Source organism: Macrotis lagotis, chromosome 4, assembly GCF_037893015.1.
Source record: "Macrotis lagotis isolate mMagLag1 chromosome 4, bilby.v1.9.chrom.fasta, whole genome shotgun sequence".
NCBI lineage: Eukaryota > Metazoa > Chordata > Mammalia > Peramelemorphia > Peramelidae > Macrotis > Macrotis lagotis.
The window spans coordinates 237,826,702-237,833,094 of record NC_133661.1 but is presented as its reverse complement, the minus strand read 5'-3'; the positions used below and the strand labels follow the sequence as shown (position 1 = coordinate 237,833,094).

The 6,393-nt window shown below is 34.2% G+C and overlaps 1 pseudogene; it reads left to right on the top strand.

The window, feature by feature from the left end:
* The first annotated feature begins 2,084 nt into the window (after positions 1–2,084).
* LOC141522884 (ornithine decarboxylase pseudogene) lies at positions 2,085–3,690 on the top strand (annotated as a pseudogene).
* Positions 3,691–6,393: the final 2,703 nt, after the last annotated feature.

The following is a 6,393-nucleotide window of genomic DNA, read 5'->3' as shown; positions in this document are numbered from 1 at the left end:
TTATCACCACTATTATTCAATATTGTATTAGAAATGCTAGTTTCAGCAATAAGAAAAGAAAAAGAAATTTAAGGAATTAGAATTGGGAAGGAAGTAACAAAATTCTCACTCTTCGAAAATGACTTGATGGTATACTTAGAAAACCCTAAAAAATCGGCTAAAAATACTAGAAACAATTAGCAACTTAAGCAAAGTCACAGGATAGAAAATAAACTCCCATGAATCCTCAGCATTTCTATGTATTCTTAGCATGATTAGCAGCAAGAGATAGAAAGAGAGATCCTATATAAAATAACTTCAGACAGTAGAACATATTTGGGACTCCTCCTCCCAAGGCAGACTTAGAAACTCTATGAAAACAACTATAAAATACTTTTTATGCAAATAAAATCAGATTTAAATGACTGGGCAAATATCAACTGCTCATTGATAGACCGAGCTAATGTAATAAAAAAAGACAATTCTATCTAAATTAAACTACTTATTTAGTGCTTTACCAATCAAACTTCCAAAAATTGTCTTTAATGAGCTAGAAAAAAATTGTAACTAAATTCATATGGAGAAACAAAAAGTCAAGAATATCAGGGCACTAAATTTAAAAAAGTGCAGATGAAGGTGGCTTAGCCTATTAAAAAGCATCAATCATCAAAACTGTCTGGTACTATCTAAGAAATAGAGTGGTGGATTAATGGAATGGATTAGGTACACAAGAGAGATTATAATAATTTGCTGTTTGATAAAGCTGAAGAGCCCAGCTTCGATTAAAAACTGTTGGGAAAATTAGAATCTAAAATGGCAGAAACTTGGATTAGACTAACATCTCACACTCTATACTAAGATAAGATCAAAATGGGTGCAGGATTTAGACTTGAAAGACAATATTATAAGCAAGCCAGGAGAATAAGGAATAGTTTTCCTGTCAGATCTATGGAAAGGGAAGCAGTTTATGACCAAGGAAGAGATGGAGAACATCATTAAACACAAACTGGATAATTTTGATTACATTAAATTTAAAAAGCTTTTACACAAACAAATCCATTATAACAAAGATCAAAAGAAATGTAGTAAATTGGAGAACAATTTTTACTAGTGTTCTGACAAATGACTCATTTCTAAAATATATGGAGGAATGAATGAAATTTATTTTAAAAAGCCATTTGCTAATTGATAAATGGTCAAAGGATATGCAAAGGCAATTTACAGATGAGGAAATCAAGGCTATCATAGTCATATGAAAAATTATTCTAAATCATTACTGATTAGAAATATACAAATTAAAACATCTCTGAGGTACCACTTCAGTTCTTTCACATTGAAAAATATGACCAGAAAGGACAAAGAACAATGTTGGAGGGGAATGTGGGAAATCTGGGACACTAATACATTGTTGGTGTAGTTGTGAATTGATCCAATCTTTATGGAGAGCAATTTGGAATTATGCCAGAGGGCAATAAAAATGTGCATACCCTTTGGTCCAACATTATCACTACTTGGTCTATACCTTGAAGAAATCATGAAAATGGTAATCACATTGCTTATACATTCATAGCAGTTCTCTTTGTCATGGCAAAGAATTGGAAATATAGGTGATGTCCATCAATTTGGGAATGGCTGAATAAATTGTGGCATATGTGTTATGGAACCCTATTGTTCTGTTAGAAACCAGGAGGGATGGGATTTCAGAGAAACCTGGAAAGACTTGCATGAATTGATGCTAATCGAGATGAGCAGAACTAGAAGAACTTTATAAAAGTTCTTGGGGTGGAGGGCTGGATGATGATGATCAACCTTAAGGGACTTGTTTATTCCATCACTGCAATAATCAGGGACAATCCTGGGCTATTTATGATGGAGAATTCCATCAGTATCCAGTGAAAGAACTTTAAACAAAAACAGAAGAATATTTAAGAAATAGGTTGTCTTGTCAGACCCCTTCGGCCTCCGCCGCCAGCTCCTCTGCCACCCGCTCTCATGCCACCTCGGGCCGGTGGCTCAGTGAAGGTCCCCCAGCCTCCCACCGAACAGGGGCAGAGGTTGGGGGACTTTCACCTTGAGCATCTCCATGGTGGCTGCCCGCTCTCTCCATGCCCTTTAAGTGTAACCGCTGCACCGAAGGCACAATCGTAGCAACAGGACTTTTCCCCCTGAATAACCACCTTCGGTATACAGCTGGAAGTAGCCTGTCTTTAGATTCCATCTCTTAGTTTTTTTCCATTTTTTTGCCCTTTAGAGGGACATCAAGAAACCCTGAACAACTTTAGCAATGATGAATTTAACTTCAGTTTCCTTGATGAAGGCTTTACTGCTAAGGATAGTCTGGACCAGAAAATTAATGAAGTTTCTTCTCCTGATGATAAAGATGCCTTCTATGTTGCTGACCTTGGTGACATTCTAAAGAAACATCTGAGATGGTACAAAGCTCTTCCTCGAGTAACTCCTTTTTATGCTGTTAATATTATTTTATTTAATTTTATTTATTATTTATTTAATATTATTTTATGCTGTTAATATTATTCACAATAGCAAAGCTATAGTGAAGACACTTGCTACTATTGGAGCAGGTTTTGATTCTGCTAGCAAGACTGAAATACAAATAGTACAGAGTGTTGGGGTGCCTCCAGAGAGGATAATCTATGCAAATCCATGCAAACAAGTGTCACAAATTAAGTATGCGGCCAACAATGGAGTGCAAATGATGGCTTTTGATAGCGAAGTAGAGCTAATGAAAGTTGCCAGATCCCATCCAAAGGCAAAGCCGGTTTTGAGGATTGCCACTGATGACTCCAAAGCCATCTGTCGGCTAAGTGTTAAATTTGGTGCCACTCTCAAAACTAGTGGGCTACTCTTTGAGCGAGCAAAGGAACTGAATATTGATGCTATTGGAGTCAGTTTCCATGTGGGAAGTGGTTGTACCGATCCAGAAACTATGTCCAAGCAGTTTCTGATACCTGATGTGTCCTTGACATGGGGGTGGAATTTGGTTTCAACATGTAGCTTCTTGATATTGGTGGTGGCTTTCCTGGCTCTAAAGATGTAAAGCTTAAGTTTGAAGAGATCACAAGTGTAATCAATCCAGCATTGGACAAGTATTTTCCTTCTGACTCTGGAGTGAGAATCATAGCTGAACCAGGCAGATACTATGTTGCATCAGCTTCCACACTTGCAGTTAACATCATTACCAAAAAACTTGTATTAAAGGAACAGACAGGTTCTGATGATGAAGATGAGGCAAATGACCAAACTTTTATGTACGATGTAACTGGTGGAGTATATGGATCATTTAATTGCATCCTGTTTGATCATGCACATGTTTAACCTATTCTACAAAAGAGACCCAAACCAGATGAGAAGTATTACTCTACTAGCATATGGGGACTGACATGTGATGGCCTTGATCAAACTGTTGAATGCTGTGATTTGCCAGACATGCATGTGGGAGACTGGATGCTATTTGAAAACATGGGCGCTTATACTGTTGCTGCTACTTCTACTTTCAATGGATTCCAGAGACCTACTATCTATTATGTGATGTCTGGGCCAGCATGGAAATGCATGAAACAAATCAAGACACAAGGTTTTCTAGCAGAAGTAGAGGATCAGGATAGCAACACTTAGCCATTATCTTGTGCTTGGGAAAGTGGAATGGAACATCACTCAACAACTTGTACTTCAGCTATTATTAATGTCTAGATGCTGTTTGTAGCCATTAATTGCAAGTTTAGCTTGTATTAGAGCATTTTGGGGAATAATTAACTTAATTCCTGCTAGAGTTTTTAAATGTTTTAAGAATAGGGTTGGCACAAATGCAACAATATGGAAGACTTAGAGATAGGGTCACACTTATTTGTGTTACTATGGAACCTATTTGAATATTTGTTTTATATAGATTTGTATTCACTTTTCAGATATGCTTCTAAAGATTACCCCTCAACTGCTAAGCAAGCATTTGTAGCTTGTACAATGGCAGAGTGGGATTGAGTTTAGTTTTGTGACCTGTTTTAAAATAAAAAAAAGTATATTAAAAAAAGAATTAGGTTGTCTTATGTACCACATGATTTTGCCATCTCTAACAATTTATTTTTTCTTCAAGGATATGTTTTTCCTCTCTACACATTCAATTTTGATGCATAGCATGGAAACAATGTAAAGATTATCAGATTATCTCTTGTGGGGAAGAGTGGGGAAGGAAGGATGAGGGGAAAAAGTGTAAAATTCAAAACCTTTCAAAAAATGATAGGCAAAAATTACTATTATATGATTGAGAAACAAATAAAATATTTTTTGTAATTTAAAAGAAAAGAAAATTCCTAGCTTCTTTCCATCATCTTGACTGCATCCTCTGTATCTGTTTCTTATCATATTTAATCTGAATAGAGTGTGAATGAGAACCTTCAGTATGCCACATAGATAAATATGCAGAACATTTTGTTTAACTAATTTCTAGGGACCTTATATTTCCTTTTTCCAATGATGCCTTAATTTTGGAAATTCTGAGGTAATACTCCAGTTTGTGCTTTATACATAAGGACAACTTTTGAAAAATGTCATTTTTCAATAATAGGCAACTTTTACTATATCAATCACTTTATGGATACAAGAAGCATAGTGGCTTACTCTTGCTCTTACAATTAAATATAAACTCTCCTCTTTGAACTTGCTCTAGTCCATGTTTTCAAGCTTAATTCAAGTAATTTCTTATAATATTTAGCTCAGAAATAAAATTGATAAGTAAAAATATGAATGATTTGCAAAAACAGGCAAGTAATCATAAAGAGCATAATCATTTTAGAGGATTAATATTTCTTTTTCTAAATAAGACAAATCAAAAAGACTGTTATAAAATTTGTGCTTTTTAAAAAAGTTATATTTGAAAGACACTGCTTTAGAGGAAAAAAATCAAGAATATGTTTCAGTTTCAAAAACTACTTTTGTTAAAAACTATATTGTAGATTTGATTGTGGAAAAATATATAAAGTAGTGGAAAAACCAGAATATTAAATATATGCTTTCCAGGCCATATCAGGCAGTATGTCTTAGATTACACTTAATAAAAAATGTCCATAAATTCTATTTCAAAGCAATTTTAGAAATATAAGGACACCTTCACGGTCCTAAACTACATGCTCTTGTTTAAATTCTAACAAATGATAGAACTGATCTCTATAAATAAAAATGCAAGCTGTGTGCTATGATTAATAATAATAATAATAATAATAATAATAATAATAATAATAATGTTGATGATGATGTTTGTCCTTAATTTTCAAAAAAGATCACAACATCAGGGACATGGTACCATGACAACTATGGAATTGAATTTGAAAGAGAGGGTGCTATGATAAGTCCCCAGCCTCACTTTTTCCTCCAGGGCCATCTGGGTTCAGTGGCCAGATATGAAGCAGGCTGACTGGAGACAACCCTGAACATGCCCAAAGTCACATAGTTAAGTAAGTGACAAGTGTCTAAGACCAGATTTGAACTCCCATTCTCTTGAATCCAATGCTCATGTTCTAACCATTACATCTCCTACCTGCCCCCCCATGAATAATGGAACTAAAATCATAATGCATTTTGAGTAAAATATAACATTAACAAAATACAAATGGTTGACATCTAAAAGAGTCAATAAATAGTTGACAATTCTTTCCTTGATAATGGGGAAAATCTTCTAAAATTATCATTCCAAGTGTCTATTTTGTAATCAGTGTGATTTTCAATAGCAGATTCAGGTTCTAACATCAACCGTTACTATGCTAGGACTAAAAGCTTTTTTAGGCATTTTTATTGACATTAAAAGGTCATCATATTTTCTGAACTCTCATATTTTACAAGGTAAAGACATGTTCAATTCTTTCTTTAGATACCCAGTTGTCTTTTCTCAATAGATCTCTTTGACCCTAGCATGGTCTATAAACTTTCAACTGGATACATTTTTTCCCTTTATTTTAATCTCTCTAGTACTATGGTTAGTGACCTTCCTGTAGGGGCAATCAATTCTTTCTTTAGATTTAAATATTGAACTTTCAATTTTAGCTCATTTTCCATTAGATTGAATGACTTTGAACTCTGAAGTAGTCCTCTCCATCTCTTTTTCTCCATGTATAGATAGCTAGATGTAGACATAGTTGAAGAGATATCTATAGAATAGAAATAAATTTCTTTATCTATATAGATATAAATACACCTCTTTATATACATATATACAAAAATAAAAAACAAACCTCTCTATAGCTATATCTACTATATAGAGTTCTATGTCTACCTTTGTATCTATTTATCTATCTATCTATCTATCTATCTATCTATCTATCTATCTATCTATCTATCCTAAGTTATTTCCTATGCAGAATCATCTATCATTAGGCAATTATATAAAGTGCCTATGCTGCTTTT